This window comes from Aedes albopictus, chromosome 2, assembly GCF_035046485.1.
Source record: "Aedes albopictus strain Foshan chromosome 2, AalbF5, whole genome shotgun sequence".
Taxonomy (NCBI): Eukaryota; Metazoa; Arthropoda; class Insecta; order Diptera; family Culicidae; genus Aedes; species Aedes albopictus.
Window position 1 is genome coordinate 371,598,978 of NC_085137.1, and position 27,820 is coordinate 371,626,797.

Sequence of the window (27,820 nt, forward strand, 5' to 3'; positions counted from 1 at the left end):
CCATTGCTAAATCTGCGTATACATGTAGATAAGGTAACAATTCACTTGTTTTTATGGTGGACACACTCAAACACTCGTAATACCTTATTTGCCACTGCTTCGAAATTATAAGAAATTCACCATATGAAAAACATATTTCAATTTCGATGATATTTTGGTTATTTTGGAGGAATATAAATGCTACTTCTGATAAATAGAACAATGACTTGATCCTTTACACTTATGCGTTAATAGTTTAACATGAAAGCCAACGGTTTCGGCAAAAACAGGGGTGTCCATTTCGCCCCGGGTGTCCATTATGCCCCTAATCCCACTAATATTCATAAAGTTAATTAAGCGCGCTAAAATTACGAAATCAGCCACTGTTCACCGTAGTCATTCATTTTCGGCTGAAATGGGAGTTTTGTGATATTTTAAAAACTATTGTTTTGGAATATAATGTAATATAATACAGGGTGTTAGGTCCCTGAGTGCAAACTTTTCAAAGGGTGATAGAGGACCATGAATGGTGAAAAAAAATTGTTCTACACATATGGTCAAATCTCAACCGTTACGTAGTTACTGAACTTTCCGTGTTTTTGTCTATTATTACCTTAACTGGCTATAATTTGAAAATGGTCAAACTTATCGCAGTTGTTTGACTCTTATTCGAAAGATTATTGTATTTTCTATCAAATAGCATTTTTGAATCGATTGGTTTAGTTAAATAACTAAGTTTTCTAGAACAAGTAGGTCAAACATAGTGTGTTTTAATTAGTTTTTGTCAATTATCTTTGAAAAATGCGTCCTGGCTCGTCCTTCTTCTCCTACTTTGTATCTTTCTATCTACTTTCTCTCTCACTCTCTTTCTTCCTTCCAACTTTCATCACAGCACAGTGTCAATCTATCATAAAACGCCTACAAGTTATGCAACCAAGCGGACTGTGCCGCTTTCCCACCAACACACAAACATCCGCAATGACCTTGTGCAGGCGCAGAGGATTCAACGGGGCAAGCGGTTGCAATCATCACTTCCTTCCCCTTCCCCATTTGACCTGCAACCTGACGCAGCAGGCGCCATTGTCGCCTAAAAATACAAGACCACCAACGCTCACACACTGAAGATGCCTGTTAGTCCAAAGCAGCTATCTCATTGGTTCCTTGTGTGAGTGTAGATGATCTGGCGATACTGGGTAGCAACTGCGGGCGGTCAATCAAGCTCAAGCTCACGCAATTATCTTTGAAAAATGCGTAATAAATTAAAATTCTTTCTTAGCCAAAGTTGTGGCCCCTGTTCCATTCTACAATTTGTTCTTTGACATCAAACTTCTACCTTTTATCGTTTTTTTTTTTGCAATTTAGATTTAAACGTCGCATTGTAGGTCATAAATTTGCAACTGTACGAGTAAGCACTTTTTTGTGCACTGTGCCGCTGGAGCTGACGTACGTTTAAATCGAAATTGCAAGAAAACGATAAGAGCTAGAAGTTTTGTGTCAAAGAACGAAATGAGGAACATTGGCCACAACTTTGCCTAAGAAAGAAATTTGGTTTATTACGCATGTATTGAAGATAATTGACAAAAACAAATTTAAACACACTACTTTTGAGCTATTTGCTCTAGAAAACTTAGTTATTTAAGGCGCCGGCTGGACAACGGAATCAGCAGGAACGACAACCAACATTACACCACAACGACCCTCCTGGTGGGCACTTCGGACCTCTCGGGCTTTCCCGGGATCCGAGCGGTAAGGCCTACCCCCAAGCCACAGATCAGCACTCAGCTCCTTGAACCACCCGGTTCCGAGATTGCAGCGACCCTCAAGGTCGGCATCAGCAACAGTCCAAGACTCTCTCGACCCTCAAGACCACAACGACCCTCAAGGTCGGATTCAGCAGCGGAAGGAGTATTGAAGCAAACCAACAACCACATCGACCCTCAAGGTCGGACATTTGTAGCGGCAGGAGAAAGATCAGCGGGCTACTCTCTGCAACCTTCGGGGCGCCGTCCAACCGGAAGCCGGTAGGGGACCAGCATGGACGGGTCGACCTCGGCGTTGTGGGGAGGAACCGCTGACACAGCGAATCCTCCGGTAGCCGGGGCGCCTCCAACCGGAAGCCGGCAGGGGACCGGCATGGATGGACCGACCTCGGCGCCGGATGGACAACGGAATCAGCAGGAACGACGACCAACACTACACCACAACGACCCTCCTGGTGGGTACCTCGGACCTCTCGGACTTTCCCCCGGGATCCGAGCGGTAAGGACTACCCCCAAGCCACAGACCAAGCCACGGACTAACCCTTAGCCCCTTGAACCACCCGGTTCCGGGACTATAGTGACCCCCAAGGTCGGCATCAGCAACAGGAGAACCGCAGGCCACCGGTGGGCACCTCGGACCTCTCGGGTTTTTTCCGGGATCCGAGTGGTAAGCTCCACCCCCATTTGATAGAAAATTCAATAATCTTTCGAATAAGAGTCAAAAAACTGAGATAAGTTTGACCATTTTCAAGTTATAGCCAGTTAAGGCAATAGTAATCAAAAACATGGAAAGCTCAATAGCAACGTAACGGTTAAGATTTGACCATATGCCTAGAACATTTTTTTTACCATTGATGGTCCTCTATCACCCTTTAAAAAGTTTGCACTCAGGAAACTAACACCTTGTATAGTGGGCACTTTGTTCTGTTCAATACTGTAGTGTATTTACTCTCGGCAAAGGAGAAACAAAGTGATGACATCTTAACGTTGGATTTTGGTTGCTGGCCTTCAAAAGTGTATGTTTTTCCTTTGTTTATGCGAACTCTCAGAACAAGTACACCGACATGTCTTGAAATTATTAACGATCTAAATTGGTTCTCAAGAGGCCAAAAGTGAATCAATTGATTTAACCAGGTGAAGCTTTCAACTTTGTAACAACGTTGTAGTGCATCGCGGTCACCAAAATATTTATTACCGCAGGAATTTTCTTTGCAATTAGCTGGTTTAATCAAAACTAAAACTCTTAATTAATGATTTTGGGTAGCGTGGTAGGACCAACTAATACATATACAAACATCACGTTAGCAAAATGTTTCCCATCTTACAGTCTGCTATTTATGTGTACGTAATCGATCAAGTTTTTCTACCAAACATAGGAACGGCCTAATGGCGGCATCATAAGATGCTTTTTCGACATACTTTTGTTTTGGAAGAATCCCAATAGAAATCAAATGACCGTTTACATTTAAAGACAAAACCCAAACTGGATGAATGGTGTCCAGAGGTAAACACCGAGACTAGTAGAACACCTACACATTAGCCTTCATAGTACATACAACGTTTCGAATTTAGAATGTTGTAGGTATAAGCAAGTCATCAAGGACATCAAAATGGATATCACTTTCAGGCATTGAAACGGCAAGTTTCTAACGATTGCTTCTCGAGTTTGGAATGAAAAACGAAAAACATTCCAATTGCTCAGACCCATTCTTCATCTGGCCGGAAACGCCACTTCCACCCCTATACTCTAAACAAATTACAAAGGAATCTATCATTTTGCTCACGTTGCTGGGATAAAAACTCCGGAAATCTATTTGTACGCGATAGCAATATGGGGAGAAAAAGACTTCCACACGAGCTGTATGTATACATCGGCCGCACAATCATAATAAGCAGCACACAACAACAGCCAGTCATTTCGCCTACAGCCACCGCCAAAGTATTACGGAGAATCGAGCAGTTGGAGGTAAAATTACATCCTGTTATCGAAAACCAAAACCACTCGGCACTACCACAGCCAGTTTTGGGTTGTTGCCGGCGTGATGAGCTCGAGCGGCTCTCCTAGGCACTTCGCTTCAATGTCTATCTATACCTCTACCTATAAAGTGCTAGGGTGATTGTACAGCGGCAGAGGACCGCTTCGGATGTACGCTTTATGAATTATTTATTCGCCAGTGGCTTTTATGCTTTTCTTTGTTCCTCACCTTAGTTTTCCTGCACTGAAAATTGTTGCTTTCCCAAAACTCTGCAACAAGCTGCACAAAGGTATGTGAAGCTATCGTTCCAATTACGCGAAGGATTCTGAGATATTACACACAAAATAGTTATTCTCTTACGAAACGACGCTTTTCGAACGATGTCTGTATCCTTTCACCACTCTGCTCCGGTTACGGAGGATAACAGCAAGCCGCAGGGTGTCTATCCCTCTCTGGTTGGGTTCGGGCTCCAATATTGGGGTAGCATCTTCATTTGTATTATTTATAAAATATTTATTAGCTGTAATATATCTGAACAGGAGCCTGGGGTTCTGTTTCTGGGAGGGTTTTCCACCCCCGTTCGGCATCCAGTCAGTCGGAGTCGTGCCAAAGGGCGTCGGTGTCTTATCACACGAGGGAAATCTGATGATCCTATCTGACAGCTGTTGTCTCGGCGCGGTACCATTCTGCTGTCGATCGTCGACGTGTCTTTGATTTGCTGGAAACTGAAAAAAAGTTACTGAAGAGATGAACGTCGAAAAAATATGAAAGAATAAATTAACACTTGAAAAGCAATATAATTGTCAATGTCGATTTATTTAAAAGAATAGAAATATTATTGAATTATTGGATTACATTGTTTTTTTTTTGTCAACTTCCAACGCACCCGTCCGGCGACCCAATGTTGAAACCTCTTCTTCTGCACCAAGCAAAACAGCAGCGGTTTTCGCCAAAAGATTAGCCTAATATGCCATAACTAATACACACGCAGGACCAGGGAATTATTTCAAATGTCAAACAACTCTATATCAAGCAAACACATACTGGATCAAACGGAGAATGATTATTCCATGGCCATGACAGCAGCGGTTTGGAAGAACTTCACCATGTGCGAATGTATGCGGTGTATCGGGACTGTGTTGAACTCTATGACACCGTTTAAACCAAACGCACGCTGGAAACCACTGTGGTCAGAGTGCGTACTGGGTCAATCTCCGAAAGATTTCGATGATCGTGAGTTGATATCTCTGGCCCACGCTGTAGGTGGCAAAGGCTACGACGATTTTACGGCGTAAGACGTCAACGAGTTGCTCGACGACTCCAGCATGAATGACGATAATCTTGGTGAATGTGTGGAAAACGACGAAAATACGGAGTACGAAATCGTTGAAATTGATCAGTAGCAGCTAAAGAAGAGCTGTGGATGGAAGTGAATCACTTCATCGAGGTCGATCCAAAGGCCGCATGGAAGATGTCGTTCAAGAACAATATTCAGTACTCATCGTAAGATACCGTGATTTCGGGTGAAATTGATCAGTGGGGTGAAATTGATCGACGTGAGGTCAATTTTTATTTGTCAAAAATGAAGCTTTGAACTTAAAACAATTTGCAGAAAATGACCATCATCTGGCTCAAGGGTTATTGAATGATGAGTTTACATGTTTAACAGATAATTAGTCACATGTTTCTGTATTAAATTTAATATTTTCCGATACTGTGTGTTTGGCGATTTTCACACTTTCAAACACAGACACTTTCAAACTTATGTTACCGTAGCTGTATCGCACATGGAATAAATATTCGAATGAATGTTTATAGCTGCCAAGTGTTCGCTTAACCCAATTTCGTCATCAAAAGTTCTATAAATATTGATATTTATGCATAAAATTGTACTTTTTCTAATGTAATAACATGTCTAGTATGGAAATTGCATACTTTTAGGCGTTTTCGTTAGATTTATTAAACTTTAAAGTTAAATAATTGAGAATTTACTACACTTGTATAAGTTTTACAAAGCGTTTCGCATTCTGGGGTTGATAATTCAGATTGAAAATGTATTTCCAGCACTTACAAAGACATTTCACTGCCTGATCAATTTCACCCCGAAACTAAAATTTCCGATTTTTCATTTTAAATGATATTTATTGCAATGAAATGATTTGCAGTAAAAGTTTAAACCTCGTTGACTGATGAAACCCGTGGTCGTACTTGTTTTAAAGCATTGAGTTTGACCATATCGATAACTATTCGAAAATTAGAATCCAAAAACTGTGAAAAGTGATCAATTTCACCCGAAATCACGGTACCACAAGGAATTGATTTTTTTTTTTGGAATTTGAGAGGGCAGGCCTATTGCAAACGGAAAATTTGGATGATGATGTTTTTTGCCTTTCTCGTACACCAAGGTGTACCGAAAGGCTATATGTTCACTCCAAAAATGAAATCTTGATAGAACCCCCGGAAGGCCAAGTCTTATATACCAATCGACTCAGCTCGACGAGTTGAGATGATGTCTGTGTGTGTATGTGTATGTGTATGTATGTATGTGCGTGTGTATGTGTGTATGTGTACAAAAATGTCACCTCACTTTTGGATAGTAAATATCATACGATTTCAACGCTTTTGGTTTCAATCGACGCGAAATATTGTCCCATTGTTTCCTATTGAAAATGGTTTGAATCGGTCCAGCCTTTCCGGAGTTATGGCCATTTAGGTGTTCCGGACCGGTACCCCAGGTAGGGGCGAGATATGAAATTGCAACATACTCATGTATGCGACCCATCAAACCACAGCATTTTCGATTATCTGATGAACGGTAACCAGGAAAATAGTCCAAGACTATATCTGAACCGATAGTGTTCCGGAACCGGTTCCGGGTATCCCGCCGGAAGTGGCCAAATATAAAAGTGAACCAAACCCATGTGTTGTGGATCGGAGGGTTTCAGGGCAGGCAAAACACTTCCTTTAGCAGTTCTTTACAGACGCAGCTCAAAGCTGTAATTTATTTAAGATAACATTAGTTTGATTCCAATTCAAAGTTCTATAGAATGACAAACTTACATTCAGTGATCTCCTGCACGACTTAAGAAACCTCGATTTCCAACAATTCAGGTTGATTTCACCTTAACCTATCAAATGCATGTATGTTTAGAAACAAATTCATGTATATAACTTTAAGCTAAATCTTAACTAGGATCTTCAAATATTGGTAGGTTTTAAAGAGTTAGTTTTTTAATTTAGGTTATCAAATTTTAGTAAGGAATAAACTCACGGTTCAACTATACGTGTCTTCACTACACTTAGCACGTTTTCTCAGTCCGGCTTCGTCGGCAAATTGCAGCTGCTGAAGAAAGGCGTAAACTTTACAGCCTATGAATGCAACTGGATCGCGTGCAGTTCAATCAACGAACTCTTATTTTATCCAAACCGCCGGAGTGGAGCTACGTGCAAGAGCAGATTTAATGATTTTTACGGCCTACTTTGACAAATTAGACGGCAATGCAGAACCTCAACAATACTTCGGTTTACGTTATTGTAGTTCAGGTGTTGACTTCTTTCTATTGTCGCGATGACGGATACTTTCAGGGGAGCGCTCGGAATTCACTCCACTACAATCAGTGTTGGAAGATTCTCGGTTTTTAACAACATGCATGCGACACATCAAATCGCAGCTTTTTGTATAACCTGATGAACGTTAGACAGGCAAATGGTCTCGGACCATATCTAAACTGGTAGCATATCGGAACCGGTTCCGGGTGTCCAGCCGGAAGTGGCCAAATGTAAAAGTGAACCAAACCCATGCATGCGACACATCAAATCACCGCTTTATCTGTGACCTGATGATTTTTTAACAGGAAAATAGTCTCAGACTATATCTGATCCGGTAGTGTTCCGGAACCGGTTCCGGGTATCACGCCGGAAGTGGCCAAACTAAGCCCATACATGCGACACATCAAATCGCAGCTTTTTTTTTGTATCCTGATGAACGGTAAATAGGAAAACAGTCGCAGACTCCATCTGAACCGGTAGTGTTGCGGAACCGGTTCCGGGTGTCCCGTCGGAGGTGGCCAAATATAAAAGTGAAACAAACCCATGCATGCGACACATCTAATCGCCGCTTTTTCTGTAACCTGATGAATAGTAAGCAGGAAAATAGTCTCAGATTATAACTGAACCGGTAGCATCCCGGAACCGGTTCCTGGTGTCCCGCCGGAAGTAGCCTAATTCATACATGTGACACATCAAATCGTGGCCTTTTCGATAACTTGTACGATCAGCAAGAAAATATGCTAAGCCCACATTTGAAACTACTGATAGTGTTCCGGAATCGGTTCAAGGTGACTCGCTGAAACTGGTCGAATGTAAAAGAGAACCAAAAAAATATTTACGTCACATCAAACGGTTTTTTACGTATCCTGATGAACGGTTACCAAGAATAAATATCTCAGATCATTCTTGGGAAAACTAGTAGTGTCTCGGAATCGGTTCCCGGTGTCCCTCCGGATGTGGTCAAATATAGAAGGAAACCGAACTCCATGCATGCGCTTCATTAAATCGCGGTTTTTCGATAAGCTGATGAACGGTTCTCACGAAAATCAGCTCAGATTACGTTAGAGACCACCGGTAGTGTTCCACAACCGGTTTCAAGTGTCCCGCCGGAATCGGTCAAGTGTAAAAATGAACCATGTAAATTTTCCGAAAAGTGAATCAAACCCATGCTTGCGGTACATCAAATCGCTTTTTGCCAGTAACCTGATGCATGGATAATAATAAAATAGGCACAGTCCAAAGAAGTTACTACCAGTAGTGTTTTTAGTTCCAAGTAACCTGATTAACAGACCACATTTAAATATACCGGTAGTGTTCCGGAATCATTTGCGGATTTCCATTACGAAAGTGAACTAAATCAATGCAAGCGATGGATATGTGTAAGAGAACCAAAAACCTAAAAAAAAACTAAAGCGATCTCATCAAATCACACCATTTTAGATTCCTGAGACGTAAATTTACAGTAGGATGGGTGAATGGAAAAATTAAAATTTAAGCGCGTCAGCCCCGAATATTCTTTTAAATCTTTGTTTGCGTCTAAAATTACTGCGCAAAATTTTGATGCGACTGGAGGGAGAGTACAGTCCCAGATCGCTCTTAGGGGCCGTTCATAAACCACGTAGACTTTTAAGGGGGGGGGGGTGGTTCTGGCCAAAGTCTACGCTACATACAAATTTCAAAATCTTTGTATGGACAAAAGTCTACGAGGGGGGAGGGTGGGGGGGTCTGATATTGCCAAATTTTGGTCTACGTGGTTTGAACAGTCCCTTATGAGCATTTCCTCCATCTCGTCCGTTATCAAAGCACAGAGATTTTTTGGCTAATCACTAACGCGCCGACGAAAAGATCATGATTACATATTCGTTACCATGTATCATACAACAGCGACAGTGAGTAGACACACACTAAAAAAATCTCAATTTTCATGATGACGCAATTGAAGAAATTGACACAATAATTCGTGACATAAACAAAAATATGACATAGTATTAAGTCTTCGGATACGTGAACGCAAAGTAAATAATTGATGGATAAGTATTAGACATGTTTGACGTGCTTTTAAGCGTTTGCCAGCAACATTCAAACATGAGATTTACTTTTCAGTTGCATGTGCCAAAAATTTACATGACCAATAACGCAATCCAACCGCGTTCATGTTTGTTGACAAAGAAACGTCAAACGCTATCGGTTTGTGGTTCAATCTTTTCCGAGTTGTGTTTTAAACCTGTAACAACATATATTATTTAAATTGTATTAATTGTGTTATCGGTTAATTCTGCATCAACGAGGAAAAGCAACCGCATAATGATATTGTGCGTTTAGCACTAAATTGATTTCCGAAAAACTTCATTGACTTCCGCTGCCTTTCCTATGCGTTAAACATTACGTCGGAAGTAGTGCACTGTATAGCAAACCAGATTTACTGTACAGCGCACTACTTCCGACGTTATGTTTAACGCATAGGAAAGGCAGCGGAAGTCAATGAAGTTTTTTCGGAAATCAATTTAGTGCTAAACGCACAATACTGTTCTATTCGAAATACGATTCTTTTGGATGCAGTTGGAGATGGCTGAGAAATGTACTGTAATGTGTCTACGCTGAGGAGGAGGTTATCCGGATCCTGCGATAATTTAGTGAAAAACAGTTTTTTGCTAATATGTTATAACTGAAATGATGAAAACCCTTGGGGACCATTCATAAGCCACGTAGACTTTTTGGGGGGAGGGGGGGTCTGGCCAAAGTCTACGCTCCATACAAATTTCAAAATTTTTATATGAACGAAAGTCTAGGGGGGGGGAGGGGGGGTGGTCGGTCTGAGATGACCAAAATTTGGTCTACGTGGTTTATGAAAGGCCCTTGTGAAAACCAAAAATAAAGCAAATAAACAGTGTTCAAGTAATATTTTTATGTAGTTTTTACTTCATTTATATTGAAAAAAAAAACCGGAGGTTAGAGCTCTGAAAGATGAAGGATTGAGGTTAGGTTAATGAGAAAAAACGCTTACAGTAAAATTACATGCCCGCTGTTATCAGCATCGTGTAAAAGTAAAATCAAACTTAATATTGTGTCATTCTACTCGCTGCTATATGTCGGCGTTGAATGACCCAAAATTACATGGGTTTTTCGAAGTGTGCATGGGAAGAGTGTTTGCTATATTCATAAATTGAATGTTTTTAAATAGTCGGATGATTTTTTTTTATTCGTAACCGCTTAACCTAATTTACAGCTCCTTTGTCCACTGGGGCACTACAAGAGCCATTACAACTGACAGCTGAACTTAAGCTAGTATGACACTCTTTGACCAATGCCAAATATTTGACCACTTTTGACAGTTAAATTTTGACCAAGGTGTACTTGGCAAACAATAATATTTGTCACTCTCGAAAAACGAATAGGGACAAACAGAGCCAAACAACCTGCCAAAATTTATCTGTCAAAAGTGGTTAAATATTTGGCGTCTGGTCAAAGAGTGTATTAGAGTTTGTACAGCGCCTACATTTATTCTATTCGACTATATCGAACCGGTCTTTGTGCTGCTTTCACTTTTCTAATCTGTCCATAGTAGAATGACGAGCACGAGGATGTTGATGTATAGCTGCTGTTCCTTCTCCAGTCCATTATTCTTTCAACAAACCTGTTGTACCTTTTTCGCGATATTTTTCCATTGTATATCCTATTTTGCTACTCCGCCACCCATGGAGCAAACGGTATCACATCCGCTCTCGGTAACATCCATCTGTTGTTTTATATTTTAACGTTTCTGATTTACTTCCCCATTACGACCATCATTCTCCGCCGCACACCGTAGTCACCTATTTGTGGTATCACCGTTTCTTCTATCTACTAGCTTGGTTGACTGGACGGCGGCGGTGGTGGAAAGAGGATGATTTGTGAGAATGTGTTCGATTTCCTACTTTTGATATTATCATTCTGCGAGCGTGTTTCGGGCGTAATAGATACCTACCTATCTAATAGTTGACCTAAATGGTTATACACATCTTTTTACTGCCCGTACATGTCCTATGGCACCGCATCGGTTGGTCCTTGATAAAGAACCAGACCGGGCGGACACCCACACGAACAAACTACGCGTCCTGCGTGGAAAATCAGACCTCATCATGTACTGCAATTAAGATCTCCTATCGCCGCACACCGGAGCGGTGTGTTTGTTATGGAGCAGGTTGGTCGAAACAATTACCTGGGCGTGTGCGATTCGTGATTCTTCTTCTGGCCAACATAACGACAACATTGGGATATAAAATTCTGCTTGGGATGGGATCGCCTGTAACGCAACGGGTCGTGTAGAATATTGATTCTGAGAGGACATAAGCGCCCACACCAGTAGGACTGTACGTGACATTTTGGAGGGTGTCATTGTAGACCACATCCTATGGTCAAATGACAGCAGGTCCCCAATGTGTCTGTATCATTTAGACGCATATAATTGGTACTGTCGGACAATCACAATTTGTTGCTCAGCTGAATCGATGTGGGTAGCTGGGTAAACATTCGACTACAGGTTGAATTTAAATAGCAATGATAGGTTTGAAAGATAATCAAAATACCAAACATGATTTTAAGTCAACATTTCATTTTGTTGAAAATACGTGATCAGGATATCACAACAAGATTTCTGGATGAGCTACGCGCTCAGATAAAATAAAGGGAAAGATGATAACTTGAGGAAGATAGACAGCGAAAGAACACCGCAGCGCTACTAGCTAAAACCGCTAAGTATTAAAATGTGTAAGACCTACTCATAAGGACATAATTTCCAGACCACTCAAATGTGTGTATACAAAAAAATGTGTAACAGTTACACATTCACAAAATCGGGCCCCGGGTCCACAAAATCGTGAAATTCGCAACAAATTTTGTACGGCAATCAAGCTGCTTCATAAGTGACTTTTTTTATTTTTCAATCACTTAACCTAATTTACAGCTCTGTCCTCTTAGGCACTGCATGAGCGATTCCAATTGGAAGCTGTACAAGCTGTACTACATCGAACTGCTGGCCGTTGCGCTGCTTTCACTTTCTACCCTATCATGGTAGAATGATGAGCTCGAGGATGTTAATGTGTGGCTGTTGGTTGCTCCTGTTTTCAGTCCGATTGGGGGTCCATTATGTGTTGCCGTTCGCCGATGTCCAAGTATCCGGGTTCATTTGAGCCATGGGCTCAGAAGAGGGCAGTGTCAGCTGCTCTCGGGGGAAAGAGCAACTGACGAAAGTGCCGGGGCTGGGATCGAACCCATGACCATCTGCTAATGAAGCAAACGTGTAGCCACTACGCCACGGGCCCCGACGATTGGTGACTTTGGTGAACAAAAATTATCGACATTTCTGCTGTGGAACAGCATACGGACTGATTTTGTGAATTAGTAACTGTTACACATTTTATTTGTGGCCTGGAAATTATGCACTTATGAGTAGGTCTTGTACATTTTAGTGCTGAGCAGTTTAAATGAGTAGCCATAGCGATAATATTGCGAGCAAGCGAAAACAAGAGGAGTCAAAAAGTGTAGCCCGTCTATGATATGTATTCGGTTCTCAAGAAGAAAGTAATTCGCTTATGCCAATTCTACATGCTGATGTTCATTATTCACAAAAATCGAAAGTTTTAACATTCTCAATCTAGAAAACATATGGGCAGGGATGGAAAAACTCACTTTCAAAAAGTTACACGACTATTATCTCAACTCAGAAGCATGCTAACAAAAAACAGTTTACTCCTGAAAGGAGGACTATTGCCAAATCGTTTTACATTTACGTAAAAGTTTACCGAGTAATGATTTATTTCCACTTAAGGCGTTAAGGCGTCAAAAAAAATTTCCCCTATTTCCGTATGTTGTGGAGTCTCGTGGTTGTGCGGTATCCCGCTCCGAGTGATAAGATTTTTCGCAAGAAATGTTTCTTCCTCGTATCCACTGGTGCCCGTAATGTGTCCCAAGCTTCAGCTACCCAAAACATAGCATCCTGATGATGATTTCCTTCACCATTTCATCAAATTCTCCTCCTTGACGTCCAAGAAGCTCGCGCATAAGCTTTCGCTTGTAGTTGGACTTAATCATCTGGATTACATTTTGGCCCATTGGTTGCAACAAGGCTGTCGTGTTTGGTGGTAAGAATATCGTAGAGAACGCTCCATCTGCAGTTCTCAGGTCGTCGGCACTGCAATGTGCGGAACAGTTGTCCAACACTAAGACGGCTCTTACCGGTAGTTCAGCACCTTCCAAATATGCCGTCCCCTTGGGAACAAACTCCTCGAAAAACCAATAACTGCCGGGTCATCCAGGCATTTTTCGACGAGGCATAATACACGGGCCGCTCATGAACGTTCTTCAATGCTCTTGATCGTTTCTACTTCCCAATCAGCATTAGCGGAAGCTTAAACGAACCATCAGCATTTGCGCATGGCATAAACGTCACACGCTTCTTATTCCCCTTCCTTCCTGGAACTGATGATTTCCTCCACACCCACATTGACAAATGTTGCATTTGAAATTAAAGCCCGCTCTCGTCCGCGTTAAAAATCTGGCTGGAAGATAGATGTCGAACGATTGTTACAAACTGTCCAATGTATGAATCAACGATTGCAGCATTGTTAGACAGTTTCTCTACAGTTATTTTCAAAAACCTGATGTTGTGTCGTTCAATTAAATTCACGATGTATCCACGGCTCCCTTTGAACTTTTCATCATTGTACAATTTCCCGTATAGTTACGCTGCCTGAACCAACAACAAATCCTGGCTAACAGGAACATGGGATTCACGTTTCTGAAGAAAACAAATGTACAGAGCTTCGTCGAGTAGAGGATATGTGGCCTTTTTGAGGGTTTTCCGTTTGTCTGCAGGGTATGAATTTATATAAGAACATTTAGAGTAATGAGGGGCAAAAGTTCGCACGGGGCAAAAGTTCGCTGTGGGTCTTTTTCTGAGCTCAAGTTAAGAATCCAAACAATTCTGTATGGGTTCGACACATAATCAGGTCAGTTACTCGTCAATAAAAATTGGAATGATTTCGTTATGCTTTGGCAGAGTTATGCGAAAAAATGTGTTTCTAGGTGTTTTGATAGAATTTTTGGACCTTTTGGAATAAGAATTTGTAGTAATAGGAAGAAGAAGAATCTCATAACCTCTTGACGGGGATAAGATTCGATTACGGTCCCGTTCAACAGTTTTGCCGCATATTTGTTTTTTTTTCATGTATTTTGTGCAACATGTATCTACATTTTGCAATGCAATTTGCATTTTGACAACTTCAGTAACGTTGGAAAGGACAGCTCTTAGTTAATAGTTATGGAAGTCTTCATAAAACACATTCTATACAAAAGTTGAACACTAGGTCGTATTCCAGTTGGGCCGTAATGCTAAGAACAGAAGGAAACAGTTTTCATGGCTAGAGTCAAAAGACGAACATGAAATAACATGAAATAAATGAACATCACACCAATAAACTATCTTGTACAAGGTGCGAACTTTTGCCCCGCATGATGCGAACTTTTGCCCCCACTATGGGGCAAAAGTTCGCATGAGAGTACTTGTATTAAAAATTGTATTACTAAAACTACAAAAGGAATGCGAAAAAATCTAGTACTACGTTTTGAAGGCAACATGATAGGGACCCGTTTAACGAAGAAAAATGGTATTGTTTTCTTTTCGTTTATTTTAGTTATTTTGTGAAGTCTGTTAGGTGCGAACTTTTGCCCCGCATTACTCTACCTGGGACATGTTTTCATGGAAAAATATAAATAATTGCTCCAGTTCCAACAGCTCAGTTCAACAGCAACAGCGTAAATTCTCAGCTCTGTCTATTTGTTTTTCGGAAAAATAACATTCATCATGATAAAGTTTAAATGAATTTCAAATGGCCGGCACAGAACTTGGGTCACATTGCCATTACTATCCCAGATCCATTCTATTCGAAAACAAGCGATTGTAACACCTAGAGTAAGGTGGGGCAAAAGTTCGACCCTAGTTGAAAATTCAATATTTTTCAAAAAACCAAAACAGATATAATTAAATGAATACCGTCTGGTGATTCTACCATCCATGAGCTAAAACTTTGCTGAACAAAGTTACACCAAATGTCTTTTCAATTTTAAGTTACAATACTTTTTGTATGTGTGTGTCTTATTCGAACTCTTGCCCCACCACTGGGGCAAAAGTTCGAATCTAGTGTTTGTACAATTTCGCTAACCGTAGCACACTATTTTGACATTTTGATAATAGGAATACCTAAAACCAATTAATATTTGATATTGGAACTGGAATACACTTTAAAGCTCGATCTGGATTTTACCCAAATCAGGGTTAAATTTACTACACCAAAAATTAGTAATTTTCCGACAAATTCATATAAAACAACTTTTTTTCAACTTTGATCCAATTTTCTTACCAATTCCATTATTTTTAGAGGTAATATAGACATTTTGCAGAATTTTAGGTTTTTACCTAAAGTTGCCACATGACTCGAACTCTTGCCCCACAATTCGAACTTTTGCCCCACTATGTGTAAAATATGATTTCCAAATCTTTTCTGCAAAAAGTTATACATGCTAAAGTTTCTTCAAATTATACCTAGTTCCCCCCCCAAAACAAAATATCGAATTCAATTTTATTACAATTCCATTCCATGCGTTGGAAGGACCATCGCATATTACAATTTTTTGACCAAAAACCAACATTTTGTCATAACTTTTCGAAATATTCATCAATTTTCATAATTTTTGAAATGAAAGACTCTTTTTCAAAAAGGCTTCGAACAACCTTGACACCCGAAAGAAATAATTTGGATTGAGCTCAAAAACTTCAAAAGAAACTCTTGCCCCACTCGAACTTTAGCCCCACTTTACTCTATTGATTCCATTTTTTTTAAGTTGAAAAAGTTTTAGTACCCAAACCCGAAGTGGCCATACATAGATCGGCTTCATTTTTTTGTTATGCAATTTGTTATTTTGCCGCTTATGACAGGCAAGTTTATAACATGACATGTTATGGTAATAACATAAAACTAGTTTTGTTACCCGGTTATTTTGCCAAATTAACAATTTTTCTTATGCTTTTGTTATTTTCTTCTGCTCGGGGTTTACCTACTATCAGTAATCACCGCTACTATCCCTTATCGCAATTGATGAGATCTTGGTAGGCGTGATTACCCAAGTAACAATTCCATCGCTGATTGGTTTTGTTTATTTTTTTTATTAATGTTTTATTACAGCAATAATTAAAACTCAAAGTTTTATGACTGCTTTTATGAAAACCATTAATAAAATGTTTTATAGTATACTTGAAGATATCCATAAAGACAGATTTTAAGAGTAAACAAAACTTTCCGATATGTAAACCTTCTGGCAATCATTTAATACCGCAATAAAACTGTTAAAACTCTCAACAGATGGCGATCCGTTCGATTAGTAACGACATCTGTTGGTGGAAAAGCAGAAAATACGACACTGCTAGGTTTATTGCGGTCATCATAAAAGTAAACTTGCTTTCGTTTTATTTTCGCTGATTATGGTCGTCGCCATATTGAAAAATTAGCTTACGTGAATGAAAAATAGTTAATTTTGCTTAAATTAGCAATGAATTAATAGTTTGCAGCCATTTTCATAACATGCTCACATAAATAAACTCTCTCTGCTAAGTTTTCTTGTGATTCGGGATAGATTTACTAAATTCACAAATTGATTTATTTCATTCCAAGATGATAATATTCACTATTTTCGAAGCGCATTAATTTTATGATTCTGCAACCCCAATATTCACGGTAAATTCGAATGCGCATAAGCCTACCAGCACAATAACTACCAAAATATTACTTTGAAATAATCGCTTTCTACCTACGAATGATGCATCCTTCTGAACTTTACGTGCCATCGAAGAAGCTTCTCTGCATCTTGAGCTGTCATAGTTTTTGTTAAAAAAAAAAACAACAACAATCGAGAATGGGAAATATTTCAACTTGGTTTTAAAACGGGTTTATTGCTACTCTTAATGCGGTTTGCAAAACCTCTCCGAGAGTGGTCCACTTAGCCGGAAGATACTCTTAAAGAGGTTATCAAGAGGTTTTGATGTATGATTCAGTTTTATTGCAAGTTTTATAAAATTGGTCATGAAGATCTCTTGTAGAGCCGAACAAAACTTAAAATGTTACTTGGGATTGACCGTGATATTCTAGATCTGGACTAAAAACCAAATGGAGCATCTATTAGACATTGAAGTGGCTGATGGACGTTGCTCTCTTAATTCCAAAAGCGGATTACAAAAAATGTTGCGAATATAGACTGTCTCAGAAATTATAAATACACTTTGTTTATTCAATTAAATAAACTGTTCTAATGATTTTTACCAACTTGTTTCAGAGTATAGCATATTGTACTCCATATTTTTGTATTTCCTTTCAATTGTCTTGATATTTTAAAGAACAGTCGAGTTCTCTAACAAATAACTTAATTTTTCAAATTTGCATTTACACAAAGGTGTTTTTTAATGATTTCAACATTATTTATCACTAAATACCAAAAATTATCTAAATTTTTATCACATTCGCTTTCTCAACTAGTTGTCTGAGTAATGCCTTGATCAAAATTTGGGAAAAATCGATAAAGGCATTCCCACAACATTTTTTCGGAGATCAAGTTTCTCATTCTTTAAGGTTTTCTACGGAACATAAGAACTACCACACAATTTCTTAGCTTTCCTGAACGCATTTAATCTAAACAAACTTATTTTTTCAGCTCATTCGATCCTAGATGGCAAAGCTTGTCATACCACAAAAACGGATGCAGTAAGCAGTAATTAAGACATTCGTTTGCTTAACGTTTGTTGCTACTGGTGTTGTTGAGAAATTTGAAACAAAAAATTTTGTATTAAGAAGGCCCGTAATGGTGGCTCTTGATCAAATAGTCCAGTAAAAATAACTCTTACCAATCGAGAAATATCTTTTATTATAGATATAGCCATTTTTATTGTGTTTGGAAATTAAATATTTTATCTGTGAGATTTTTTTCTTTTCTACTATGCTACACTTTTTGACCACTTTGTGCAACTTCAAATTTTATTCATCTAATTTACTGAGCCCTATTTTTTAACTTTTACCAGAAACACCAACAAAATTGGTATTATTTGCTTCGTTAGCATGTTAACAATAAGAGCTAGAAAAAACTTTTTTGGATATTATGCTCAAATTGAAATGGAAGTTAATAGTTAGTGTAAAAATGTAATTAAGTTTTACTTTAAACAACTGAGATTTATCAAACAAACATTAAAATATAAATATCGAAACCTCATGAAGTTATTGCTATGCTGGGTGTTAAAATACAAGTTATCTATTCTAATAGCAACACACATCATCGCTCAACACCAAACAATCAAATGAATTTATGATTCCATCCGATTACAACACTCTCATCGCCGTTCATCATTACAATTTCATGCACTGATGAGTTTCGAGACATTGCATTGCATTGCAACAGAACAACACCGCAAATTACCGCATTCATAGGAGCAGGTGGCCAATCAATCCCGCAATATTGCTCGCATATTCTCGGGCTAAGCCCTCCGTCGAAGCATGAATCCATCCTGGCCTGGCTGCCTGGACCAATGGCCACATTTCATTGCACCAGCCAACAACAATATATCTTCCGTGCTCAATCTGTCCCGTATCGATAAATCTGCCCGTCACTGACGTTTGCCGGGTGCAAGCGTTGATTTCCCTGAAGTAGTAGCCATGGCTAACAACCGAACCCTGAATGATTCAGATGCTCGTCGTCCACACAAAACCGACCCATTATTGGACCAGTTCCAATCCGCCGGATGCACAAGAGTCATTGTAGGTTGTAGGTATGTCTGTCTGTCAGTCGGTTTTGTCTATGCCGGTGCAGCGTCATTCTCCGTGGACTTAAGCATTTTACAATTATCTAAACGCGAAAGCATTTCAAACATTTCGGTTTGTTTTGCTGTTTACTCCCATCAGTGCATAGCTCTCTCCTCCCCCTCATTACCCCATCCACGTACCCACAACTAGATTCATTGTCCAGGTCCATCCCTTTGTTCGGTCCTAAAACTATTCAACAATTGAATGCAATTCCGTATGTCCTCCGATGAGTCCAATGAAGGCTAGAGTGGGGTCAAGGAGGGAAAGCAGGGGACGCTAGATTTAATTTCATGCCCCTCCTGCCCGCGAAACCTTCTGCTGCCCGGTGACCGACCTGGATGTTTGGCATTTTCATGTGTACCATTCGGAAGTGATTCTCAACTTGTGTAATGTCAAGTACTTTCTAGTGAGTGATTCAATACAGGAACAACGCTTCGACATACCATTCAAGGGCGTAGACAGCTTTTCGTTGTGGGGGAGGGGGATTTGGCAAATTTTCTGGAGGCAATTCAAAAGAATTCAAAAGAATTTCAGAAAGAATTCCTTGAGGAATTCTTGGTGCATTTAAAAAAAATCCTGGTGGAATCCCTTGAAGAATTGCTTCTGAGTCTTCCCTGAAGAAATGTCTATCTAAAAGGTCTCAAGAGGAATTATTGTAAGAATATCTGATGGAATCCCTGAGAAAACTCTTACAGAAACGGCTGGAGAAATCCCCGAAAGAAAAATTTCTGGAGAAATCTCTGCACAAATTTCAGAAGAAGATCCCAGATGAACAACTGTAAGGAATCCTAGGATAAGTCCTAAAAAAATCGTTGGAGGAACCCCTTGAGGGATTCCAGGCGATATTTTGAAGAGTCCCTCAACAATTTTTTTAAAGAATTCTCGAAAGACTTACCAAAGGAACACTCTGAAAATATCCCTGAAGAAAAAAACTCCTAGAAGAATCTCTGGGGTAGTACCTGAAGAAGTCTATAGATAACTTCCTAGGGGAAAAAATCTCAAGATATATTCCTAAAATAATCTTGGGACGAATTTTTGAAGGATTTCTTTCGCAGGAGATGCAAGGTGTATTCTTGAAGAAATTCGTGGATGGATTCCTGAACGAATCAGTGGAAGAACTTCTAAAGAATTTCTTGGAGAAAACTGTGGAAATTCCTGAATGACTTCTTGAAGAATTTCTAGGATCCTGTATGCATTCCTCTAAAATAAGCTTAAAAAATTGCAATACAAATCGCTGGAGAAATTCCTCTGGAAATCCTGGAAATAATTTTAAAAAAATCTTCAGATATTCCTGGAGAACCTCTTGGGTGATTATGGAAGGTTTTTTGAAATTCCTGAACGAATCCTTGAATAATTTTTTGAAGAGATCCAGAGAGGAATTCCTAGAACAATCCCCGGAACAATTCCTGGAAAATACCTGGAGGAGTTACTGGAAAAATCCCTGGAGGAAACATGGAGGAGACTTTGAACAAATTCCTGGAGAAATGTCTGGAGGAATTTCTGAGGGAATTCGTGGAGGAATGCCTTGGGGAAATTCTGACGGAATTCCTGTATAAATCGGAGAGGAATCCCTGGAGGAATGCCTGAAGGAATGCCTGGAGGAAAAATCTTTGAAGGAGCAATTCCTGGTGGAATTCCTGCATAAATTTCTGGAGGAACCACAGGAGGTACATCTGGAGAAATTCCTGGAGGAATCCCTAGAGGAATCTCGGGAGGAATTTCTGAAGCAATATCTGGAGGATTTCTGGATTTTTTCTGGAGGAATTCCTATGTCTCTAGTCAGAAGAAATATCTCGATGATTTCCTGGGTCAATCCCTGAAATATTTCCAGGAGGAATATCTAATTGAATTCTTGGAGGAATTCCAGGAGAAATCCTTGGAGGAATTCTGGGAGAAATCTCTGGAGAAATTTCTGAAAAAAACCTGCAAAATTTCTGGAAGAATTGCTAGTGGAATTCCTTCAGAAATCCCTTGAGGAATGCCTGGATTATTTTTTGGGAGAAATCCCTGAATCAATTCGTGGAGAAATCTTTGAAAGAATATTGTAGAAACCCCAAAAGAAATGCCGTGATAAATTCCTGGAGGAATTCCTGACACAATTCCTGAAAGAATCTTTGGCGGAATTTCTGAAGAAATACTTGGCAAAATTACTAGAGGAATACCTGAAGAAATGCCTGGAGGATTTACTGGAGGAACTCCTAGAGGAATCCTTGGAGAGATCGCTAGAGGAATCCTTGGAGAGATCGCTAGAGAAATCCCTGAAGGGATTCTTGAAGAAATCCCTGAAGGAGAAATTCTGAGAAGAATTTCTGTGGGAATACCTGGAGAAGCTCTTGGAGGAATTTCTGAAGGATTTTCTTTAGTAATTGCAGTAGGAATTCCTGGAACCACTCTCTGGTGGTAACCCTGGAGGAATTCCTGGAAGAATTCCTGAAGAAATGCTTGGAGAAATATCTGGACAAAACCCTGGAGCAATTTCTGGTGGAATCCATCCCAAAACTCTTGGAGGAATATCTGGAGAATTTCTTAAATTTTTCTGAAGGAACTGCAGGAGGAATTTTCTTAGAACTACCTAGATGGATTCTTGGAGCAATCCGTAAAAGAATTCCTGAGGAATCTCTGAATGAATTCCCAGAGAAGTTCCAGCAGGAATCCATGAAGAAATTTCTGATGAAATACCTTAGATATTGAGTATTTTCTAGTACATTTTTTCTCGGAATCTCTAGATAAAACTACTGGAAGAATCTCTGGCAGAATTCCTGAAGAAATGCTTTGAGGAATTTCCGGAGGAAAACCTGGAAGAATGCCTGGTGGAATGTTTGACGGAATTCCTGAAGGAATTCATGGAAGAAATCCTGAAGCAATTCCAGGAGAAACTTCTGGAGGAATCCTTGAAGGAAATCCTGGATAAATTGTATGAGGAATTTCTGGACGAACTCCTGTAGGAATTCCTGAATGATTACTTGAAGCAATTCCTGGAAGTATCTCCAGAGGAATTCCTTGGGGAATGTCCTGAGGGATTCATAGAGAAATTCCTGAAGAAATGGCTAGAGGTTCACCGAAAAAAATCAACAAATCTCGAAACACGCCTGAAGAAATTCCTGGAGGAACTACAGACACAATTCCTGAAATAATCTTTGGCAGAATTTCTGAAGAAATGCCTGGGGAAATTACCAGAGGAAAAGCTGAAGGAATTCCTGGAGGAATGCCTGAAGAAATACCTGGAGGATTTACTGGGGAAACTCCTAGAGGAATCCTTGGAGAGATTGGAATCATTGGAGGAGAAATTCTGAGAAGATTTTCTGTGAAGGAGCTCCTGGAGGAATTTCTGAAGGATTCCCTGGAGGAATTGCTGGAGGAATTCCTGGAAAAATTTCTTGAGGTAACCCTGGAGGACTTCCTGAAGGAATGCTTGGAGGAACCCCTGGAGAATTATCTGGAGCAATCCATGCCCGAACTCCTGGAGAAATCTCTGGTGAATGCCTGAAGGAATATCTGGAGGATTTCTTGAATTTTTCTGAAGGAATTTCCAGAGAACTACCTAAATGGATTCCTGGAGCAATCCGTAAAAGATTTCCTGAGGAATCTCTAAATGAATTCCCAGTGAAGTTCCAGTAGGAATCTATGAAGAAATTTCTGATGAAATACCTTAGATATTGAGGATTTTCTAGTACATTTTTTCTTGGAATCTCTAGAAAAACTACTGGAAGAATCTCTGGCGGAAACCCTGAAGGAATGCTTGGAGGAATTTTCGGAGGAAAGCCTAGACCTAGAGGAATGCCTGGTGGAATGCTTGACGGAATTTCTGTAACAATACCAGGAAAAAATCCTGGATGAATCTTTAGCGGAATTTCTGGAACAATTTTCGAAGGCAACCATAAAGGATTTCATAATGAAATTCCGGGAGGATTCGCTATAGCGATTACTGGAGGATTTTATACAGAAATTCCAGGAGGAAGTACAGAAGAAATCACAGGAGAAATTCTTAAAATCTTGAAAGGCTTCCTGGATGAATGCCTGTTGGATTTTTTGGATAAATTCCTGGTGGAATCCCTTGAGAAATCCCAGCAGAAATCCTTGAAGGAATCCCTAGAGAAATCCCAAGATTATTCCCTTGAGATATCCTGGAGGAATCTCTGAAGGTCATAGGAGCCAACTTGTGACGTAGTTGGGGGGGCGAAGCTCTCCAAAATTGGACAAAATTCATCTTTTTTCACCTCAATGCACTAGTTTTCACGTAAATATGCCTAAACTAGATGAACTGCGTCGAAATATTCCGAATTTGATTGGTTTTGAGAGGCCTCGCCCCCCCAACTACGTCACAAGTTGGCGCGTATGCTGAAGGTATTCCTGGGGGAGGCGCTGGAGCCCTGAAAGAATCTTAAGATGAATTCCTGGAGAAATCTCTAGAGGAATTCTTGGAGGAACCTGTAGTATCCGAGCTTATTTTCCACTTTCTCCATCGGCCGAAACATTTTCAATCAGCTGATCAGGAACAAGCTGAATCGAAACGTGTTGACGGGTTCTAACACGCAATCGTCCGTTACAACAATAGTCACAAAACTAACAAACACGTTCAAATAAAAGCGTTCAGTATTCATTTTAAAATGAAAGCACTCAGTAAATGCGTTATATTGAATTATTTTTAATACACTGGATACTACAGAACCCTTGGATAAATTCCTAGAGAAGTTCTTGGAGGAATGCCTAAAGAATTTTCTAGAAAAAAATATTGGACGATTGTTTAGAAAAATTCCTAGAGATTCCTGGATGAATCCCTGCAAGAATCTCTGGAGGGAGTTCTGGATGTTTCTGGAGGAATTTCTCAGAGGAATCCCTGCAGAAGTTCCCGTAGGGATCTCCGAAGGAATCGCTGGAGAAATTCTAGGAGGTATATAAAAAAAACGCAGAAATAATTCTTGGAAAATCCTGAAGGAATTCTCAGAAGAGCTCGTGGGGAACTCCTAAAGGAATCCCTATAGCAGTTCTGAAGGAATCCCTGAAGGAATTCCTGAAGACACCCCAGGATGAGTCCCGGAAGCAATTTCAAGAGGTATTCCTGGAAAAATTCCTGAATGAATTCCAGAAAGCAATCCAGAAGGAACCCCAAGAAGAGCTCCTGGAAAAATTCCTGGAGTAAGGACTGTTCATTAAAGAAAGTGGTCATCTGTTCACCAATAGTTTAAAGTTAAAACGAAACAAAAAAATGTGAATTATTGCTCAGTGTGTAAGAACATTGTCCACTTTGGCAACACATTCAAAGAAAACGAAAAAAAGTGAGAAATTTATAGCGTTGGGTCGGATTGGCCTAGCGACTAGCTTTTAATTCTACACAAATGGTGTTCCAAAAAGTTGTCGTTTCGAGAATTGGCATACTAGTACACTTCCAGGACTGCAATTTTTCAACGCTCAACAGGGGACAGATGTGCTGGATGATGTACGGTATATCAGAACCAAAAAAATTGGGAAAAAGTTTTCAGTGTGGCAAGCCAATTGTTCATGCGGCTCAAAGAGTTCTTCATATTTCACAACGGGAAAAATCAACGGTGGAAATAACAGAGAGGAATGCATCAAAAAACGACTTCTACCCATCAATCGAAAACATATGGATCCTTCATTGTTTTGGCCGGATCTGGCATGCGCTTATTACGCTTCTTCTACACTAGAGATGCTCAAGAAGGAAAAAGTCGATTTCGTCGAAAAATGGCAAAATCCACCAAAATTTCCTTAACTGCGTCCTGTGAAAAGATACTGGACAATAATTAGGCAGCATCTAAAGAAAAATGGAAAAGAAGCAAGCTCTGTTGATTGCTTCAAGAAAATTTGGTCTGCGGCACAACGAAAGGTTACGGAGAAAGTTGTGCAGAATCTAATGGGAGGTATCAAGAGGAAAGTCCGAGCGTTCTTCAGAAATGCGAAGTAAATGTTCAAACTCTCGTAAATTCGGGCACATGTATGCTGATCGTCATTTATAGAAAATAAACTTATGAATTTGTTCGAAAATAAATATTCTCTATTGAAAAAAAGGTGTCCACTTTCTTTAATGAACAGTCCTTATGTTTTTCAAATTATCCCTGGAGTTGTTCCTGAAAGATTCCCAGAAAAAATCCCCGAGTGAATCCCCGGAAGAAGTCCTATGAATTCTCGAGGAAATATCTAAAGAAACTCCAATAGGAAACCCGGAAGCAATCCCATGAGGAGTTCTCAGGAAATTCCAGGAGAGCTTTCTATACAAATTCACAAAGAACTTCTGTCGGATTCCCTAGAAAAATAAGTCTGATGGAATCCATGTCTTAAGTTATTTCTGGACGAATTATTGAAGGAATTAACCGTTATGTGCCCGAGCAGAGGAGAATAGCAAATTGATAACTACAGAATCACATAGCCTGTTTTTATAGCATAATTTGTTAATGTTAACTTATCAAAATATATCTTTTCAATAACATGTTATGTTGGGCAATCTTATTTTGTTATGTTCACGTTTTTTGAGATATATTCACAAGATAATATTTCAATAATATATTTTGTTGAAGAACAAGTTTGGTTATCATTCTACTATAGAGAATGTACAAATATGATGAGCAATAACACAACAGTAACAAGTTCACAAAGTTCCTGTTATAAAGTTGTAATTAGTCAAACAAAACGTGTTATTGAATGACTCTTCCAGGAACATTTGTTTGTTATGATGTTTGTTATTTTGCCGCTTATGACAGACAAGTTTATAACATAATATGTTATGCTAATAACATAAAAATTACTGATTTCATTATACAGTTATTAAGCCAAAATAACATAAGGTACGCCGGGGCAAGTTGAAGCAGGTGGGGCAAGATGAAACAGCGGGTTAACATGATGTTATTCAATGATGGTAAACAGCTTGAATGCCAAAACACATAGTTTTTGATTCAAACAATCTTTCGGCGAAAGATTTTTTTTATCTGTATTAACGAGATTTTTAGCCATAGGCTAGTTCATCTCGGGACCCACGCTTTACTTCCCTTCCGAAGGAAGAACTCACATTTTGCGAGTTTGTCGAGAGTGGGATTCGATCCCAGGTCCTCGGCGTGATAGTCAAGTATTCTAACCATCACACTAGGTCCGCTCCACTTTCGACGAAAGAAAAAAAATCAAATTGTATTGAAAACTATTTCAAAACTTCGTGTTCCATCTTGCCCCATCCGTTTCAACTTGCCCCGGTGTACCTTATGTTATTATGCTGTTGATGTTTTCTTCTGCTCGGGTGTCCGACAAACTTTTTGCTTTTTTCTACACCGTGCTTTTTAAATGGGCGCTGGGGACCCGGGTACCCTGTCGGCCACATGAGGGTTAATGGATGGACTCCTGAAGGATTTTCTTGTACAAAACTATGATGGAATTTCTGGATTAATTTTCAAATAATCTCTGGTAAAAATTTCTGAAAGAATTCCTGGAAGGAATTCATACTGGAACACTCCGAATAATTTCAGATAGAATTATCGAAACAAACTCTAGCGAAATTCTTGAAGAAATATATCGAGGAATCCCCAAAAAAATCTGTAATGAAAAACCTGCAGAAATACCTAAAAGGATCCATTGTAAAATTTCTTTGGGAATCCTAGAGAAATCCACGAAAAAAAAACCTGACTGGAGGAACCTCTAAAGGCATTCCAGGAGAAATATCTCTAAACATTTCTGAAAAAAAAACGAATTCCTCCTGAAGGATTTCTTGGAACACTTACTGTCGGAACCCCGCAAGACATCATTTGAGGAATTCAAGAAAATAAAATTGCTTAGAGAAGTTCATGAGAAAATACCTGGAAGATTTTCAGAAGATGTCCTTGGAGGAAATCATAAAGGAATCCCAGGTTTTTTTGCTTTTAGCATGACGATTGATTAAATTGAAAAAAAATCATTAATTTTGAGTTACTACACTGAATCTTCAACTTAACTCAAAGAAAGTCCTTCTCTTTCCCTACCGAAACCGGTTCCGGCATATACGGAAATATTTGGAATGTTGTTTTTGTATTCCTTGAATAAAAATCACAAAATTTAGCCATTCAACCAAGCTTGTTATTTTGTGAAATTCTATGATAAGTTTGAAAGGTGCTTATAGAAAAATACTTGACCAAATTTCTGTGGTTTGCGTGAAAAACAAAGTTTGATAATTGTGAATAAAGTCCTAAATTATTAGAATAGTTTTTTCCTTAACATAATTTTTCGAGAATTCTGAATTATCGATAATCTAGTTGTCTAAAATTTAAAAAAAAATGTATAAAGCGGCCAGCAGGCCACCTGCCCCCTCTGCTACGCCAATGATACCATATCAACAAAAGAGACGTATTCAGCTGGTTTAATTTAAGGATTAGGGCGGGACAGCTTCTAATACCAGCGCTATTAATACTCAATAAATGTTAGTTAGTCTTCACCGTCCACCTCAACATTCATTTGTGCATTAGGCCTGTTTCAATTGGCCAGGCCTATTTGAATTTGCTGTTGAACTCTTTCGTGAATCCAGCATTCTGAAGGTGGGCAAATCTACACGGATATGGTGGAAGACATTTTATGGTGAATGCCGGAGAACAACTCTGCAAAGCTAGTGTTCAATACTGATTTGGATGGCACAAAAAAGAGGAGCGCAGATAACACCATGGGTGAATCAGGTATGATCTGAGGTATATGGCGAACTTTGGATGTGTCT